The 20,326-nt window shown below is 39.6% G+C and overlaps 1 long non-coding RNA gene across 4 annotated transcripts; it reads right to left on the reverse strand.

Moving 5' to 3' along the window:
- Nucleotides 1-7,027: 7,027 nt before the first annotated feature.
- Nucleotides 7,028-16,175, reverse strand: LOC122062534. 4 transcript variants are annotated; one of them, XR_006135011.1, is made up of 5 exons: nucleotides 15,872-16,175; nucleotides 15,464-15,558; nucleotides 14,196-14,280; nucleotides 9,409-9,547; nucleotides 7,028-7,065 (listed from the first exon to the last, which is right to left on the reverse strand). It is a non-coding gene; the product is annotated as an uncharacterized LOC122062534 (long non-coding RNA). The 4 variants fall into 4 exon arrangements; XR_006135009.1 differs by lacking the exon at nucleotides 7,028-7,065 and adding an exon at nucleotides 8,211-8,265 and having other exon boundaries at nucleotides 15,872-16,174; XR_006135010.1 differs by lacking the exon at nucleotides 7,028-7,065 and adding an exon at nucleotides 8,218-8,270.
- Nucleotides 16,176-20,326: the final 4,151 nt, after the last annotated feature.

A 20,326-nucleotide genomic window follows, 5' to 3' on the forward strand; every position in this document is an offset into this window, starting at 1 on the left:
TTCTTGCCAAACCGCATCACCCCTTTAATTGGAGAGATTTGTAAAAACACTTTGTCTCCAACACCAAACTTCAGATGTTTCCTTCTAACATCTGCTTAACTTTTTTGCCTAGACTGAGCTGCCTTTATCCTTTCTCTGATCATATTCACCTTCTCACTAGTAGCCTATATCAAGTCTGGACCCAAAATATGCCACTCACCAACCTCATCCCAATAGGGTGGAATTCGGCACTTCCTGCCATACTATGCCTTAAATGGGGACATTCCGATGGTGGCCTGATAATTGTTGTTGTAGGAGAACTCAATAACGGAAATGTGCTCATCCCAACTATAACTCATATCCCAGGCACATGCTCAGCATAGGTCCTCCAATGTCTGAATAGTCCTTTCTGACTAACCATCGGTTTGAGGGTGAAAGGCAGTGCTACAATCTAACTGTGTGCCATAGCCTTTTGTACACATGTCCAGAACTTGGAAGTGAACCTAGGATCTCGATCAGAGATGATATTAATTGGTACACCATGCAATATGATGATGTTATCGACATACAACTTGGTCAACTTGTCTATAGAAAATATGATCTTGATTAGGATAAAGTGAGCTACCTTGGTCAAGCGGTCCACAACTACCCAAATGGCAACCATACCCTTCTGTGTACGGGGTAAGCCTGTGACGAAGTCCATGGTAATATTCTCCCATTTCCACTAGGTAGGGATTGTAATAACCCATGGGGCCTCTATCTCTCAACCTTGACTTGCTGGCATGTGAGGCATCTAGACATATGCGTGGCCACCTCATTCTTCATTCCTTTCCACCAGTAGGAGCCTTTGAGATCCTTGTACATTTTAGTGCTGCCGGGGTGAATGGAGTATGGAGAGCTATGTGCCTCTCTCAAAACTCTCTCAAATGACCATCACTGGGCACACATAACCTCCCTTTGAACTTGAGAATTCCACTTTCAGTTACAAAGAAATCCGAGTCCTTTTGGGTTCCTTCCTAGCATTTTGTTATCAGCTTCTGCAACTCTGCATCAGTAACCTGAGCTGCAGTGATCTTATCCACCAGACTAAGTTAAACCACCAATGCCAATAATGATAAAGTGACACCCTCTACTAATAGTTCCAAGTCTAGTTTCCTGGCCTCCTTTAGGAGATACTCATTGGTGGTCAGTGATGCAAGAGTCAATGATTGGGATTTCTGACTAAGTGCATCAGCTACCACATTGGCCTTTCCTGGGTGATAGTGGATAGTACAATCATAATCCTTCATCAGCTCTAACCAACACCTCTGTCTCATGTTGAGCTCTTTTTGGGTGAAGAAGTACTTGAGGCTCTTATGGTCACTGAAGATCTCACTCTTCTCATCATACAGGTAGTGTCTCTAGATTTTTAGTGCAAAAATCACAGCTACCAACTCCAAATCATAGTTGGGGTAATTTTTCTCATAATCCTTTAACTGACGGGATGCATAAGCAATGACTTTCTCGTGCACATCAATACACAACCCAATCCCAGCTTGGAGGCATCACTATACACAACCATACCACCTGTACTGGTCGGAATAGTCAAAACTGGAGTTGATACCAACCTTTGCCTTAGCTCCTTGAAGCTCTTCTCACAAGCATCAGAGCACTCAAATTTTACACCCTTTTATGTGAGTCGGGTCATCGGAGTAGCAATGCGAGAGAAGTTCTCGATAAACCTCTTGTAGTATCCGGCCAATCTCAGAAAACTATGTATGTCTGCTACACTCTTGGGAGTCTACCATTCTAGAACTGCCTTCACCTTGCCTGGGTCAACTTTTATACCCTTGTCTGAAACAATGTGGCCTAGGAATGCCACCTGTGACAGCCAAAACTTGCACTTGTTGAATTTGGCATAGAGCTGTTTCTCCCTCAGTCGTTACAGTACTAACCTCAGGTGAACAGCATGTTCCTCTGCACTCTTGGAGTAGACCAAAATGTCATCAATGAATACTATAACAAACTTATTTAGGACATCCTGGAATATCTGGTTCATCAAATCCATAAATGCAGCTGGTGCATTGGTCAACCCAAATGACATTACCAAGAATTCATAATGTCCATACCTTGATCGGAAAGCTGTCTTACTGACATCACTATCCTTGATCTTGAATTGGTGGTAGCCCGATCTAAGGTCGATCTTGGAGAATACCTTGACACTCTGCAACTAATCAAATAAATCATCTATCCTTGGCAAAAGATACCGGTTCTTGATGGTTAGCTTATTAATCTCTCGATAATCAATGCACAATCTTATACTTCCGTTTTTCTGTTTGACAAACAATACTGGTGCTCCCCATAGAGACACACTAGGTCTAATGAATCCCTTCTTCAGAAGGTCTTAAAGTTGCACCTACAATTCCTTCAACTCTATGGGGGCCATGTGGTAAGGGGCCTTTGACACTAGTGCCGAGCCAGGGAGTAGGTCTATAGCAAACTCTGTCTCTCGGTCCGGGGGTAAACCTATCAAGTCATCCGGGAATACATCAGGAAATTCCCTCACCACATCAAGCTCGGTCAATGGCCTAATCTCTATCTCAGTATCTATCACAGATGCTAAGTAACATTGACATCCCTTATCCAGTAGCTTTTTCATCTGGAGCGCGGATTTGATGACTTTCTTAGGTTTCTTGGGCTTATCCCCTTGGAACACAAACTCATCATCATCACGAGGTCTGAAAATGATAATTTTTTCTGCACATAGCACACTAGCTCTGTATGCGAACAACCAGTCCATTCCTAAAATCACGTCGAAGTCGGTCATATCCAACTCAATCAAGTGAGCATTCAACTCATGTTCACCTATGGTCACTGGACAAGGCTCATAAACATAGTTCAAACCCACTACACTTCCTGTAGGGGTGCTCACAGCCAAACATTGAGTCAGTCCCTTGGGTGGAATGCTCATCTTCTTCGCAAATGCAGGTGACACGAATGAATGCGAGGATCCTGAGTCAAATAATACATGTATAGGCAATAATGATATCAATAATGTACCTATCACTACACCTGGTGCAGCCTCAGCATCCTCTGCAGTTATAACAAACACTCTGCCCTGTGGTCTCTGGCCCTGTAGGGGCTGAATATGTCTGCTGGGGCATAGGTGGCATAGTGTAGGGTGTATCACCTGGCCTTCGGTGGGGGCATGTGCTCGCCATGTGGCCCGACTGATCACAGTGAAAGCATCTCGGGCTCGATCCCAAAGACTGAGATACAACACTAGATCGAAAGGACTGGGAAGTCTGACTAGCATCAAGCTTCTTGAATTGCACTGAAGTTGGGTTGACATAGTGCACTCGGAAAGGTTTGCTGCCTCCCCTAGAATCAATAGATCCCACTGGCTTCTTTCCCATTCCCTCTTGGGCCGTGAAGTTGTCTCTATGCCGGTCTTCAATAGATTTGGCCACTTGGACCACCTCAGCATAGGTCTACAATTTCAACCCCACAATAGTTGACCTAATACCTGGCCTCAACCCTTTCTCAAACTTCTTCGCTTTAGCTCTATCACCTCTGAGATGCTCAAGAGCAAAATGGAATAGCTCCTCGAAGCATTGCTAATACTCGAGCACAGACCGGGAACCTTGAACCAACTGAGAGAACTCTCTCTCCTATCCTGGAAGCTTTCCTGAAAATAGTTCTTAAAGAAGGCCCCTTTGAAGTCTGCTCAAGTGAGGTTCGGGTTAATAGCCCTCAGAATAGGCTCAGTGGCACTCCACTAATCATCCACTTCATTCTGTAGCTGAAATCTTGCACATAAAATTTTCTACTCATCAGTGTAGCCCATTAGTCTAAAAACTTTCTCCATTCCACCAATCCATCTTGATGGATACAATGGGTCTTGGCCCACCTTTGAGAAGCATGGGGGCCTAAGCTGTTGAAGCTTCTCCATCATTTTCGTCAAGTCTGTCCAGCCTCTATATGGGCCTGGGCTTGATCTAGAATTGGGTCTTGCACCTACCCATACACTTGTGCCCCACCAGATGTTTGAAGGGTAGCCGATCCAGCGAGTATTGGAATTGGTGCCGATGGAGTAGGAGGTGCAGGAGGTGCATTACAGGCTTTCATTATTGCTTGGATTCTATTATCGATCCCGACTATAAACTGTTTTTTTCTTTCTTCAACTCCCTACATCATGTTATTCATGATGAATGCCACATCTTAGGCTATAAGTACCGGCGGAGCCGCGGGTGCATTGCGGGGTCTACCCCAATTCCGTGTAGGGGAAGTGGGAGGTGATGGGCATGATTGGGATCGAGATCGGGTGTTCCAGCGTGACATGACTCCTGTGGAGGAATTCGATTAGTGCACATGCATATACAAAGTTGTATGTAATTGGAACACATACATAAAGGGTCCCACACATATACGATGGGTAAAAATTAGGATAGGGCATGCATAAGTGGGGTCCACACATATTAAGATCCGATCGCGCACGTATCCTAAAGGGGCACACATTAAAGTAACAAAATAAAAATTTAGATTTGAAAAATAAAATAATTTATTTTCCAAATTAGTCCACCGGAAATAGAGACTTCTCACCTAAAATATGGTTTAATCCATCAAAAATATCAGTGTTATTTCCAGTGGGCAAAATAGAGAGCAAATTGGGAATTTTCACTTCATCAGAAACCGGCACTGGAAGCATGCCCAGTGTTTCCCGTGGGCTGTTTCCCGTGGCACTAAAACGGCTATAAATAGGCTCGGGTTTGGGTTTTATTATATAAAACCCTACTTTAACTTGTGGAAAAGGTGTGGAAATGGCTAAGGAGGACTTTGCAACCCATTCCCTACCTTCCACTCGCTATTACGCAATTAATCAACGCCGCATTCACACCAAAGGTATGTTCCTCCTTTTCTGTAACCTAGTTTTCTGATTTTCTTCTCTATGAACTTTACATTCAGCTATTGAATCTGGTTTTTCATCCTAAATCCTTAGCAATCATATTGCAATGATGTCTGGACACCATGTACGTACCCGACATCCTGTTGAAAAAAAGGAGCAAAACGTCGCTGCTCAGTTCAACCCAATCTTGTTTCGCTCTGTGTATGAGCGAGACCATTGGAAACTCTTCGAGCGTCGCAATGTGGATCTGGGAGTCTATGTGAGGACCAATGACTTCCGTGCATTCCATCTCCGTCAACGGTTTGATGATGTTGGGTGGTACCGCATCTTAAAACCCAACAAGTACTACTACCCTACATTGGTCAAGTTATTCTATTCCAACATGCAATGCGTGAACCGAGGTACTAAAGAGATGTGGATCACCTCCTATGTGAAGGGGTGGCGATCTCCTTTGACATGCGACAGTTGGCCAATATTCTGATGGTTAGTAATGCTAGTGACCTGGTGTACTGCCCGCCTCAGACTCCAGCTTATGACTTCCAGAGTCCCGATACTTTTCAGGAGATAAATGACATGTTGACTAAGGAGGCCAAGGGGTGGAACCGCTCAGTCAACTACTTTACTACAAAGGTAGTCTGCCGTGCGATTCAGTTGAATGTTCTTCCCACTTGTGGATACTATGATGAGGTATCCGCACTGCAAGCCTATGTGACCTACTGCGTGTACATGGGGGTACAGATACGTCTTCCTTACCTCTTTATGTAGACCATGGTACTTCGATCTGAAAGAGTGGATCACCGAGCAAGAAGCCTGTGCTATGGAAGAATACTTACTGACATCTTTCGCCGCTTTGGGGTAGACTTGGAGGGAGAGGCACACTTAGGTGAAGAGGTCACAGACTTCAACCAAGATTCTCTGAGGAAGATGACCATAGATCTAAGGGAGGTGACTCCTATTCCAGCATCCTATGGAGGTAGAGGGTGAATGTGCTGGTAATGTCAACGGCGATACTGGTGATGTTGGTGGAGGTGTTGGTGATGCAGGAGGAAAAGCTACTGGGGTTGGTGGTGCTCCACCACCTGATCCCCAGACTATGGGTTCTATGACTGTTTCTACTTCTCGGGGCACTAAGGGTGCAGGCCTTATGGTCTCAATGATGTTATGGCCTGCCTAGACACCACCACATCTCTGATGAGGAGTATAGATGGCCGCCTCAACAGCATAGACAGGACCTATTATCTTATAGACAATAGAGTGGCCTCCCTAGAGGCACAAATGCAGACGATAGTCTTCCATCTTGGTATTTAGGTGCCTCCTTCAGGAACGTATGGTCTGAACTAAGCTCAAGGCTAATGACAGAACCAGCAACAGCAAGAGTAGTGGCATGTTTGCTACTATAGCTTTTAGGATTTTTTTTTCCATGTTTTATTTGAGTTTGACGTTTTAGGTTTAGTTGAACTTTTTACATTCTGTCATTTGCTTTAGTTGTCTAATTCTTAGACCTAGGATAGTTAGGATTTCCTGCTTTCAGTACTTTATTTTCTCATTAAAAGTGTAAGCTGTGTATTCAAGTTCTCTATTATAATAAAACGAATTTAACACCTATGCTTGTCTCCTAATTGTGTAATTTCTATTATTGTTGTCTTGAGATTTTTATTTAATCCTAATTTTCCCAAAATCATGGTTCGGCTGAGATTGTGAGTTAAGGTAGAGCATCGCGCTCTAATACCATAGCTGTCACACCCCAATTCCAGTAGACCCAACTTACCATTAAGAATACCGGCCTTGTGAGTAAGACACGTACTTGTCTTACAAACCTACTAGGATCTCTGATAGCAGTACGTTAACATTTTCACAATCTCACATTACAAACCAACATAAGCAGCGAAATCAGAGTATAGAAGTGGAATCATAAATAAAATGGGAAAATGTCTAATGATAATATAATAGCAATACCCGAGTTATTCTATTACATTCATCCATGACATATAATATAATCTTAAAAATATACAATCTACAGTTATACCCAAAAGTATCAAAGTATGATGTACAATCTCACGGTGCGGTGTAAGCACAGTGGTCGCAAGCATAGTCTTGATCATGCTCCTCCGCTTCTGGCATCCACCAGTCGCCCACACCATACGCTGACCCAGAAGATACTAGGTCACCCGCCATTGGCACCATAGTACCTGCATCATCATCTAAAAAAAGGTGTATACGTGGAGTGAACTTTCGAAATCACTCAATGAGGGTGGGGTCAAGCACATTCAAGCAAGACAATAGCAGTAATAATTTATGATGTATGATTGCGAAAATTAAACACATAGTCTATGATGCTCATGATGCAGTTCAGTTATTTATTATTCACCTAATAATACAAACTAAGTCTGGTAAATGCTACTATGGTGCATTAGGTTGTATCCTTCGTCTCGGAACCGCCATCAATTACGCAAGGATACAAACCCTAACCGTGAATAGAAGCCTATCGGTCCCTGTATGGGTCCATGGGTCACCCAACAAACCCTTGATAACCTCTTCCTGGCAGTCACAGCACCAGTACATCATTGGCCACCCCAGACAGGTTCCCACCTCAGCAACAATTGCATTATACTGCAGGTGTGGCATTCCGGAAAGGCACATCAAACATATTACATCAACCCCTGTTGGCAAGGGTTCATAGCATAGGGAGTGATACTTAACCACATATATGCTACATGCCTTCATAGTGATATAGTTAGTATGAATTACATGATACCGACAAGACCTCAGCCACAAAGTGTAATCCATCTCCAAATACAGTTCGGGGTACACGATACTAGTGAGACCTTGGTCACAAAGTGAAATCCGAGACTATTTACCTAATCTAACATACATATCATAGTTGAGTATGGACTACGCGACATTGGTACCAATCATCGGCCATGAAGTGTATCCATTTCTAAATGCAGTCCTGGGGTACACGATACCAGCAAGACCTTGGCCACAAAGTGTGACCCACGACTACAACTAACTCTAATGCACATAATCAATGCATGAATGTAACATACATACGGTAATCACGGCACCGGTACCACCTCGGCCACGTTAGATTCCGTCTCACACACACAACCAAACACACGACGATCACGATATTGGTACCACCTGGGCCACATCGGATCCCGTCATACATCTCCATACAATTCATATCATAGTCGTAAATGACAAATGTAACATATCATCATCGTATTTGAGCAATTACAATTAAACATATAATTCTAAGCATGTGAGCAATTTAATAATAATAAACATTCCAAAAATAAACACAGTCCATCCCTCACCTGGTTTACGATCAAGTGTATTCGGATTCAAGTATGGCCACCAATCGATCAAATCAATTCTGGCTTCGGGGCACGTGCACATCACTGTCCTAGACACAAAGGGAATTGTACATCAGTACGCATTGGGAACATCGGGAGGGACCCACACATGTTACCCCCAAAGGGTACAGACACTGTCCCCAAGTGACAGTATTGTCATCGGAAACACCCACCGAAAACAAGGCATTTCCATCGAAAATATCAGTCCTGTTTCCGATGGAGAAGACAGAGAGCACTTAAGGCTCATTTGTCCATCAGAAGCAACCCACCGAAAACAGCTATAGTGTTTCCTATGCCATATTTCCGATAGTAACCGAAATGTCCAACTCGAATTGGGGTTTTTCAGCTCGAGCCCGATTGCCAAGATTTGTTCTGTGGAATTTGTAGGAGATGTTCCTAGCGTCATTCGAAGCTAAGAAAATCCCAATTCCACCAAGCCGTTTGGGAGATACGTCAATCAAACGATCGAAACCCTAGTTGGTCTTTTGGCAATACATGTTGTCGGAACTCACTGGGCTTGGTTCGAGCTCAGCAACAATACTGAGAGGGTAGTACATGCATTCTACGACCTTAACATGGTTTGTACACTAAGATTTCATCCATACCTAGCTTTGTCAAGGTCGAAATGAAGCGAGAGAGTGGTGGAAGTGAGTGTACTTACCTCTGGCAACTTGGCTGCGGTTGGCACCAAGGTAAGACTCCAACCTTCTTCTTCTTCCTTCCTCTCCTCTTTCTCCTCTCTTACGTTGAGCACAAGGGAAATGAGGAAATGAATCATCATTTCCCAACTTATAACTTAAGTGGACCTTAGGGTCTATTTGGGTTGGACCCCTTTTGGACCCATAGGTTAAAATGAAATTCGGGGCACGAGGACCCGACCATTTAGGTCCGTAAAGTGCTCACATCATGAGGAAGGTGTAGAGGATGATTTTGGATCATCTAGAACCATTTACAATGCGAGTGGTGGGAACCATGGGCATCGGAACCCCAATAGCAGCCTATCAACCCACTGGAAACAGGCACCGGATCTAGGCCCAGGCTGCTTCCGGTGGTATATTTTCGTTGGTCAAGACAGCTTGTTGTCCTATGGCTGGTCTCGCACAGGTGGTTGCCCTCAGACATGGCTAAGGCCTTTCGATAATTTTTTATACGTGCTAGAATTCAAGTGCAGGGAGTTGGGTCACTTACCGTCTGAAATCGAAAAGTATGAATCCCCTCCAGTTAGATAGGCATGCAATGCATAAACATGTGGGGTCATCTCTACCCACTCGGTAATGCGTAGCTGCGAGTCAAAACCCAGTTGTACTTTCGATCTCCGATCCAAGGCCTGTCACAACAGTTCAAATTAGACCGGATTAGGGCACGGGTATAACATTCAGAGTCTAATGATATTGAAGTAGATGATTTTAATTATTTTTTTTTGCTAAATAGATTTTAAGTAATTTCAAATCAATTGTTACTTTTGTTGCTCTTTTCATAAATGATTAATATAACTATGTGTTTTCTTACTTTGCAACAATATTCAGTTCTCAATTATGTGTTTCTTTTTTACCAATATCCCATAATCTTGATGTGATGCATATATAACAGTTCTTCCTCAAATGCTTGAGCCACCTACTGCAAGTATAATAGTTACAAGACAGACATGCCAATTTTCCACTGGTACTCCATCCAGATAAAGTAGGCATATGCAGGAAAGTCACTAATTGCCCACATTAATGTTGCACACATTCAAAAAGTCACCTTACTCTTAGCATCAAAAGTATCTATGCCTACTCCCGATAATTCTACCAACTCCTTTATTAAGGGTTGTAAGTACACACTAATGTCATTTCCACATCCATTCGGTCCAGGAATAAGCAAAGACAAGATAAGGCTAGATTGCTTCATACACATCCATGGAGGCAAGTTATATGGAATCAAAATAACAGGCCACAAGCTGTACGTATTGTTTAGTGACCTAACTGGATTAAATCCATCACTAGCAAGCCCCAATCTCACATTCCTAAGGTTTGAGGAAAGATCTGGATACCGAGAGTCAAATTATTTCCAAGCAAGGGAATCAGCAGGATGTCTTAATGCCCCATCCTTATTACAACCATTGTTATGCTATCTCCTAGAGGAAGCTAGCTTCGATGACATAAATAATCTCTGTAGTCTTTATTTCAATGGAAAATAACGTAAGACTTTAGTTGAATTTTTCTTCTTCTTTTTTCTTTTTCTTTTTCTTTTTTTTTTTTTACGAAATTGATGCATCATCCTCCTTGTTATTATCATTTCTTTGCCATCTAGAAGCACCACATGTCAAGCATGCTTCTTCATTTATTTTCTCCTTCCAATACAACATGCAGTTGTTTGGGCAAGCATCAATTTTTTCATAACCTAGACCCAATTTTCCTAAGTAATTTTTAGTTTGATAGCTCGCATTGGAAAATGCTTCAACTAAAGGGAATACCTGTTTCAATAATTCTAGCAACATTGTAAAGGAATTTTTGCTCCATCCATTAAGGCATTTCAGATGAAAGAAAACTTGTTAAATGTCTTGCAGCCAGGAAATAATTCTTGACCAGCATCTTTGATGAAATTATAAAATGTTTGTGCTTTTACTTCTGGTTCATGTCTACGTTGTTCAACTGATGGACGATCCTCATCTACAATTTTCTCTTCCCTTTGGGCTCCAAACAAGTCATGTAACAACCCTTGCATATCATCGGACATTACGGGTCATGTTGTACATGACTGTCATTAGGGAGTGAAGATGTCAATCTCGATTCCCCATGACAAAACCAACGATTATAACCAGCAAAAAATCCATTACAAACCAAATGCTCATACACTTCTCCCCAATTCCTCCTGTGACGACCCAATAATACGTCAAGTACCAGACATGCCTGGGAGATCGATGAGGTGTCTCCACCAAGAATACAACTAGTACTAGGGGGTTTGGGAGATCGGTGAAGGTGTGCAAACTTTAGTCCCACATCGTTTAGGGAGAACTTCATGGACTAGTTAATAACCTCCAGTTTCCTTAACATAGCACAACACATTTTAAAGCATTGAGACACATTGGCCAAAGAGGACAATATTGTACAAGGTTAATGGGGTCGGGGCATTACAAATGATATCAGAGCAGACCCTGACAGGGTGTGGGGCCACAACGGGAACGCTGTGCCGAAAGGGGGGAGTGTAACGACCCAAGAATACGACAAGTACCAAACCTGCCTGGGAGATCGGTGAGGTGTCCCCACCAAGAATACGGCTAGTACCAGGGGGTTTGGGAGATTGGTGAGGGTGTGTAAACTTTAGTCCCACATCGCTTAGAGAGATTCCTGGACTAGTTAATACCCTCTAGCCTCCTTAATAAGGCACAACGCGTTTTAAAGCCTTGAGGCCCATGGATCAAAGAGGGAAATATTGTGCAAGGTAAATGGGGCCAAGGCATTACAAAATGGTATCAAAGCAGACCCCGACAGCGTGTGGGGCCACAGTGGGGATGCTGTGTAGAAAGGGGAGAAGTTTGTAAGACCCAAGAATATGGCAAGTACTAGACCCACCTAGGAGATCGGTGAGGTGTCCCCACCAAGAATACAGCTAGTACTAGAGGGTTTGGGAGATCGTGAGGGTGTGCAAACTTTAGTCCCACATCACCTAGGGAGTGCCTCCTTAACATAGCACAACGCGTTTTAAAGCCTTGAGGCCCATGTGCCAAAGAGGACAATATTGTGCAAGGTTCATGTAATGCCCCGGCCCCATTAACCTTACACAATATTGTCCTCTTTGGCTTTGGCCCATGGGCCTTAAGGCTTTAAAACGTGTTGTGCCATATTAAGGAGGCTAGAGATTATCAATTAGTTCAGGAATCTCTCCTTAGGTGATGTGGGACTAAAGTTTGCACACCCTCACCGATCTCCCAAACCCCTTGGTGCTAGCTGTATTCTTGGTGGGGACACCTCACCGATCTCCCAGGAAAAATACAGCTAGTACCAAAGGGTTTAGGAGGTCGGTGAGGGTGTGCAAACTTTAGTCCCACATCGCCTAGGGAGAGATTTTTGGACAAGTTGATAATCTCTAGCCTCCTTAACATGGCACGACGTGTTTTAAAGCCTTGAGGCCCATGGGCCAAAGAGGACAATATTATGCAAGGTTAATTGGGATGGGGCGTTACACCTCCAATATGCATTAACACAGTTAACACAAGGACAAGAAATTTTTTCATCACAAGAAACTTCCAGAAATGCAATATTGAGAAATTGTTCAACCCCTTCCTAGTATTCCTTGGAAACCCTACTTGTATACATCAAACTTCTATCCATTGATATGAATATTAATTGGAGTAGATTATAGATTCCCTAAAAAAAAATAGTAATTTACCACCAAAAAAGTACTAATAGTAGGGCCTCTTTTGAACACAAAATAAAATCAAGTGATTAGAATTCAGATTAAAAAAAAAAAAGTAAACCTCCATTGTTTATAAATATGAAAGGACCTCTAACTGTTAATGATCATGAAGTTTTTATAAATGTGAAAGGACCTTTGATAGTGGATTCAATCTTAAGAGTAAAAAATATTGTTTTGAGAGAGAAAATAAAAGAATAACTAAGAACTTGTTCTGTCTGATCGTAACAGAAGTCCAAGGGTGAAGAGGTGGTTCTTCACTGATGGAAAAATTAGGGTTCAAGTTAAAAGATTTCAGTTTTCTTTAGCTTCATCCTAAAATCAAATTCATGTTGCAGCTCTGGAATTCCAAAATGCAGAATTCTTCTAAATTTTCTTAGAACTTGTCAAATGTGGCTGTCCCACTTGCATAGACCTGTTCTCACTCTGGCTTTTGCTCACTATGTTCATTCCTAATTCAATGCCCTCTTATTTCAGTTTTCAAGATATTCCTTTTCAGATTCATTGCCATTATGTTTTTGCTAGAATGCCTAATATTCAGTGGTAATTAGCTATGAGTTACATTTAACATGATAGATAATGCAGAATCTGTTAATTCATTTTGGTATGTTAAGTTATATATATATATATATATATATAGATATATATTTATGCTTATAATGTACTTAGTTTTTTGTACAAGTCTCAATATTGAGAAGTTATAAACATGGGTGTTAGAGTAGCAAAAAGACTACAGCAGCAGCCTTTAGTACTATTGGTTACTAGAGTTCCAGAGAAAAGAAGTTTGAACTCAGTTCTGTTCATTGATTTCAGCAATAGACTAGGATTTGTTTCTGTTTTTGCTCCTTTTTTAGGCAGCAAGAAGTATCCTTTTGTCAAGTTTATTGTTAGTAATTCTTAGTTTCCTATTGGGTTTCTTTTACTTGTTAGACAAGAAGTTTGTTACTTTCTTGGTTCGCATGTTTAGGAGTTTCTATTTCAGTCCAAGTTTCTTATTTTAGAACTTTATGGGCAGCATTTCAATCCATTGTCTGTTACTCCATTGCTGGCATTGTTTTGGGGGTTTGCTTTTCACGTCTATTCTGCCTCTTTCTCAACTCTCCATCTATTCTGTTTCCCTTTTAATTTTCTGTTATTTCTATGAATGGATGAGAAGCTGTTCAGATTTTGTTGAGGTGGTTACAAGAATTTAATAGCCAGCATAAAAGAATTGATCTCAGATCTATGATGGAAATAAGAACAATATCTAAGGATGAAAATAAAAAATAAAAGCATTAGCAGCAAGATATTAAGCTGAAAAAAAAATCAGAAACTAACATTGAGAATAGAAGCAGATCTGAGAATTGCATCAAGTCATATAGCTGTAGGATTCTATCATAACATCAGCCTGATCAAATTCGCATCTCACCAAGGGCTGCACTCACCCACAACCCATTTTAAATCTCACAGAACATTGTAGGCAAAGGCAACTTCATTCAGTTAGCACAAGGGTATCACGGTACGGTGTAGCACAAATTCAGTTTTATACAAGGACACAACAGCCCTGGAACTAACACAGATTCAAGTTTATGGAACAATACCTGCAAATAGGTACAGACTGCAAGCACAATCCTTTGTTTACCTGGAGCAGCTTAAGGTGAACCACCAAGAACTCCCAAGTAAAACCTGCAAATAAGTAAGAAGTGAAATCACAAGATAGATCAGTTAAAAAAATTGACTAAGGTCTAAAACATAGTTAAGAAATTTAAATGGGTAGAAAATAGACCTATTTTTTACAATTGAAGTCAAGAAATGATCCTATGTACTAGAGTGATCTGCTTTCACTCTGGTTTTTGGAGATCCTTAGGCAGTTAGGCCTTTGTTGCTTTAAAGATTCAAGAATGGATCTGTCTTCATAAGCTCTGTGCCAACTTCTGTCATGGTCTGTAGGTTGTCTGTATTTCTTGTTGTCTAGGTTGCAGTAGAACTTAACTCTAAAACGTTTTAACTGATTTAATGGGTTATTATGACCATGTACTAAAGCCTAATTAACTAGTCGAGTCACACCAAAAAATACCAAATCTCCCAATCAGAAGGGCGGGCAAGCAATGCCGCATATTACCCCTTTAACCGGGTCCATTGACATGCCCAAGCTCAAGGTCAGGAAACTGAGGTTATCATATTATAGGTCACCTGAGATCTTGTCAACTGAGAATCGTTCCTCTTAACCATTTGGTGAGAACAAGCAGGAAGAAATTTTAGAGAGTAGAATGTATTTAGAGTTTAGATAGTTATATGCAGTCAACAGGTTATAATCTTTAGACACAGTTACTTTTTGACAACCATCACATGGGTCACAAAGGAAGCTACACATTATATGTTTATGGAGGCAGAACAAAAAAGATGCAGAGGAAGAAATGGAAGGGTTTTCCTCCTGTCCTCTCACTCAAATGTTTCCCCTTTTTCTTTTATTGATTTTCATTATTCCAAAGGCAATGGAAAGGAAGATCAAGTTTGTGTCACAACCCCATTTTTTAGAAACCGGATAAACTCACTTATGTAGTGCTCTTGATGCAGGATTGGATGGTCGACTACAACAGCCTCATTTTTCAGAACAGAAAGTTTATACTTGTTATGAAAGAGAAATTTCATAAATCAATTAAACTGAATTAAATCCAGTCCTAGGTCAGATCCTTCCCAATTTCAGATTGAATCTTCCCCCAAGGGTAGCTTTACTAACCCACAAAATATGATCTTAATCTATTGGCCAGATTAGAAATAATTAGACAAATAAAATTTCTGGGCACAATTTTCAGCAGATAGTAAATCTGAAATTAGTTTCAATCCAAGGGTTGAATTGTGGCCATACTTGGATCGAGTTTAGCTCTCAGTAAGATCAATCAACACCCAAAATTTGGAGTAAATCAGATGGCCAGATTTAAAATAATAAGACAATCCTCAAACCTGAAATCAAAATTGGCAGATTTAGAAGAACATTAATTGCAGCATATCAAAACTTCAAGTTAACTTCACACTTCAATCGAATGCTAGTCCTTGGATGGTGACTCAATTCTCAAAAGATCAGCTCAAGAATCCCTTCAAATCCCATTGAACAAGGTAATGTGGTATAATATGTTCGATTATTTTAGTTTCAACTTTCAAATAGAGTGAGTAATTATCTTTCAGGGGAAAAGCAAAGTAAATTTCCAGAACTAGTGCAAGAACAAAGCTTATAGCTACTTTTTTTATTGGAAAGATATTAAAAAGAGGAACTCACATATATTGTGAAGATATCAGAAATCGCCAACATAAGATTGCCGAGATGGTGTGGAATCTAATGTAACCAGCCTTCGAGAAACGAAAGCATCAAACAATTCTGCAATCAGCATGAGAGAGAGAGAGAGAGAATCATACCTAACCGCACAATGGTTTCTTCTTCAACGTTTTAGGTCGCTGGAGAGAGCTTGAGCGAGAGATTGAGAGGTCAAGTAATGGTTTTTAAGGTTTGAAGAGATTGAGATGAGAGTGGGAGAAGATGGAGGAGTTCGTGTGGGAGTGGGAAAATAAAGAGCGGGAATGAGCAAAATCTTCCTACGAATCAATTATATTATTAAATTAAAAGCCCTTAAATTATATTCTTAAATTGTCTACTTTTTTTTTTCTTTTGGTAAGATTCTTAAATTATCTAACCTTATAGTAGGGTGAAACAGACCGAGTTGGGTCGAGTTTCTTAAAACCCTAACCCAACTTAAATCAGGTTCATGTTCAGGCCCAATCCTGCCGGGTTCATACCAACCCAAAACGGCCCTAATTGACCCTATCAGGGCTGGATTGGGTTAACCCTGACTTCTGTAATGGTTGGATTAACCTTGATTGACATTTTTTTTTTTTTTGCTAGACGTCCCATTGGACATATTGTTAGAGATTAACAAAATGTCATCATATGTCGCATCTGATCTAATGAACCTCCATCAGATATGGTCTAATCCAAGCTGACTCAGATAGGTATCAGACTTAATTGACTGAATCCCATATCTTAGAATCTTATTTTTCTATTCTATTAGATGTTTTAGAACTCAATTTTAGGGGTGTCAAACGTCCAATTCGACTCAGTTTCTAACGTGTTGGTTTGGTTTTGGTTCAAGAATGAGTGACAACAAAACCAAATTGAGGAGGGGAGCTTAGGAGTGTCAAACCTCCAATTCGACTCAGTTTCAATCGGGCTAGTATGGTTTTGGTCCAAGAATGAGTGACGACAAAACCAAATTGGAGAGTGGAATTTAGGACTGTCAAAATGGCTGATTTAAATAAGCTTTTGTCCAGCTGATTTGGTTATGGTAAAAAATGAATGAGACCAAAATCAAATTGATAAGAAACTTAGATTCTTGGTCGGTTTGGTTCAATACAATTTAGGCTTATTTTAGTTCTTTAATTAGAATAAAGTTAATGCTAGATTAGTTCAGTTTCTTTTTAGACCTGAACCACAATAGAATTTTTAGACTCAAAATGAAAAAAGACTATATAGCGCACAAAAAGACCACACTGCACCGTCTTGACTCAATTTAGGCTTATTTTAGTTCTTTAATATATAATGAAGTGCATGTTTCCTGTGGGGGAGTATATATCGATCGAACCAAACCGATAATAGCCTGGACCAAACAGAACTAAAGCCTTATTGGTTTAGTTTCTGTTTGGAGTATTGCAACCCAAAAACCAAACCAATACCAGCTCAAACCCCGAACCGAAATCGAAACCAAATTTGTAAGAAACCGAAAACAATCCAAAATTCATTAAAAAAACCAATATTTGCATAGTTTTGTATACATTTGTATGGGAAGTCGAAGTTAAACGGGATCAAAAACGAAACCAACCTAATTGCAAACCTATATAAGTAACCGAAGACAAACTGAAACTAAACCGCACTAAAATCGAAACCAAAATTTCCTTATTGGTCCGGTTTCGGTTTTAGCATTCCTATACCGAAAACGACTCAAACAAGACCGAAACCAATCCGGACTGACCCATTGACACCCCTAATATATATATTTTTTATTAAATTAAATTTGTAAGAGAGAGAGAGAGAGAGAGAGAGAGAAATCTTTAAAAAAACATGACACTATTAAAATTAAAATTGCGAAAACATAATCTCGTCATCATAAGTTTATTTACATGTAATGTACTTTAAAAATAGTGAGTAATCAGAATCATAAACGACCGTTTAAATCTTATAAATGAAACCCTGAACCTCGAGCCTCTAAATCATTCCATAACTAATGTATCTCAACAAATGATTCAAACCACTAGTAATTGAAAATCTTAAGTTTAAAATCAATTAATTTTTCAAGCGAGATTTGATGTAACTGATATCAAGTCAAAAATTTTCCAAGTAAAAATATTTCATTCTGAGGACCCTCATTGTCTTTAAATGATAAGAACATAAGACTGTGAGGGGACCGTGAAAAATAAAAATCTTAAATCTAAACCATTCAACTTTTCAATCTGGATCCGATGACGCAAGGTTTTTGTTACTACACTTTTTAACTGTAGTTTTATTTCCACAGTAACAAAGATTTTTTTTACTGTGGTCTTAACTACTGCAGAAATAAGTAGCACATATTACTGCATTTTTTATAACTGCGATTTTATTTTCATAGGTACAAGATTTTATGTTACTGTGCTTTTTATTGCGATTTGTTTCCATAGTTACAAGTTTTCTATTACTGCACTTTTTAATTACAGTTTTGTTTCCGCAGTAACAAAGATTTCTTTTACTGTGATCTTAACTACTGCAGCAATAAGTAGCACATATTACTGTGTTTTTTCTAACTATGATTTCATTTCTGTAGTTACAAGATTTTCTATTGCTGCAATTGGTTTTTTTTTTCTGTAGTTACAAGGTTTCTATTATTGGGCTTTTTAACTACAATTTCATTTCCACAGTAACAAAGACTTTTTTTACAGCAATAAGTAGCACATATTACTATGTTTTTTTTTTCTAATTGCGGTTTTATTTCCATAGTTACAAGATTTTCGGTTACTACGATTTTTTATTGTGATTTGTTTTCGTAGTTACAAGATTTCTGTTACTACTATTTTAAATACCACTGTAACAAGTATACCATATTACTACGATTTATAGTTGCGATTTTGTTTCTGCAGAGCGCAGCAATTGATAGTTCCTATTACTACACCCGGAAAATCCGCAGTAATAGGACATATATAGCTGCAGATTTTGAAACCACAATTAAATATCCATAGCTACAAGTGTATTTTGTTGTAGTGATCATACTGTTTTGTCTGTTCCTCTTTGCAGGATATACGAAAGCCTAGGAGTATTTATTATTGTAACATTGTAGTAATGAGATGTACTAACCACTTTAAATGTTCTAACTCATAAGTATTGAGTATATTCTCTATTCACTACAGGAAAGGAGCTTTTTACTTAACATGTCAATTAAAAAAAAATGATTAAACTTGATTTAATATGACCATTAGAAACGTCTTGGAAAGAATGTGTATGATAGAAAGTGGAATGAGCATAAAATTTTCATCATCATTACTACATCATTTTGTATCACTTTAAAAAACCTTGTCCTTGAGTCTGAAATGGTGATCGGAACGATGATTTGATCCTTGGTCATGTTCTTCATTGTTGAGTTTTATTTTTTCTTTCTTTTTTGATGAAAAAAAAAAATGATAAAAAGAACTAAGAGTATCAATTATATAGTCTACTGAATTAGTTTCTACGCTTCAACCAAATAGGGTTAGGCTATGAGTTGGGAAAATAAGTTGTCATGATGATTGTTTGATTATAGTTTTCTGGTTAAATCTATGAAAAAAGGGTTCTAATGTCCCATTAAATTGAAAAGATATCACTTCTATCACATGGCCAAGATATGGCTTCCTTTAGAGTGAGTCAGACCACCATATTCTGCAAGTCTATCTAGATTTCTAATTCTACAATTATCAATGAAAGTGCTCTAGTGATGTCTTGTTAGATTCCTTGTGCCTTTCATTCTTTTGCACTTCCTACATAACCAAAGTCAATATTTGACATTTTTGATTGAGTTTTAAAGATTAAGATTGATCTTCATCCTGCTTCCTCGTTGGTTGGGTTAAAGCTGCCATCAGATATAAGTATAAGAGGTTATGATTGAGAGAAGTTCAAGTAAAAAGAGAGAGGAGGTGGTGGTGAATCTTGTGTTGGGACTAGAGCTGCAAATGTGGAGGTTTGGTCTTAGATCTCATAAGGTGAATGGTGGAGAAGAAGATCGCGTTCCTAAGCTAATATTGTTTTCAGTATAATTTAATTTTAAGTGGGAGATAAGCTTCAAGGAAAGCCTTCTTTAAGCATTTAATGAGCCATTGGAGACGGACATTTTTGCAATATTCTTTTCCCCAGAAGAATGCACATTTACTAAAGGCTTTTATTTGAAACTTCTAATGTTGGTGTCGAACATAAACATACTTTTATAGTCTGTCGTTATATGTCTAAGACTGATTTCTAGTGATGATTCAGATTGACAGTTGACACTTATGAATTAGCTAATCCTATTAAGTTAGGATCCTTGCATTTGTCCTTGTTTGGAACCTCCATTCAGCTAACCCCATTAAGTTAGGATATGATTTTCGTTGTTGTTATTGTTGTTGACTTACTCGCCACAATAATTGAAATTTGTTCTGATACTAAATTGATGCAGTTCAAATAGACAAGATTTTACTAAATAGGAAA

The sequence above is a fragment of the Macadamia integrifolia genome, unplaced genomic scaffold (assembly GCF_013358625.1).
Source record: "Macadamia integrifolia cultivar HAES 741 unplaced genomic scaffold, SCU_Mint_v3 scaffold1063, whole genome shotgun sequence".
NCBI classification, from domain to species: domain Eukaryota; kingdom Viridiplantae; phylum Streptophyta; class Magnoliopsida; order Proteales; family Proteaceae; genus Macadamia; species Macadamia integrifolia.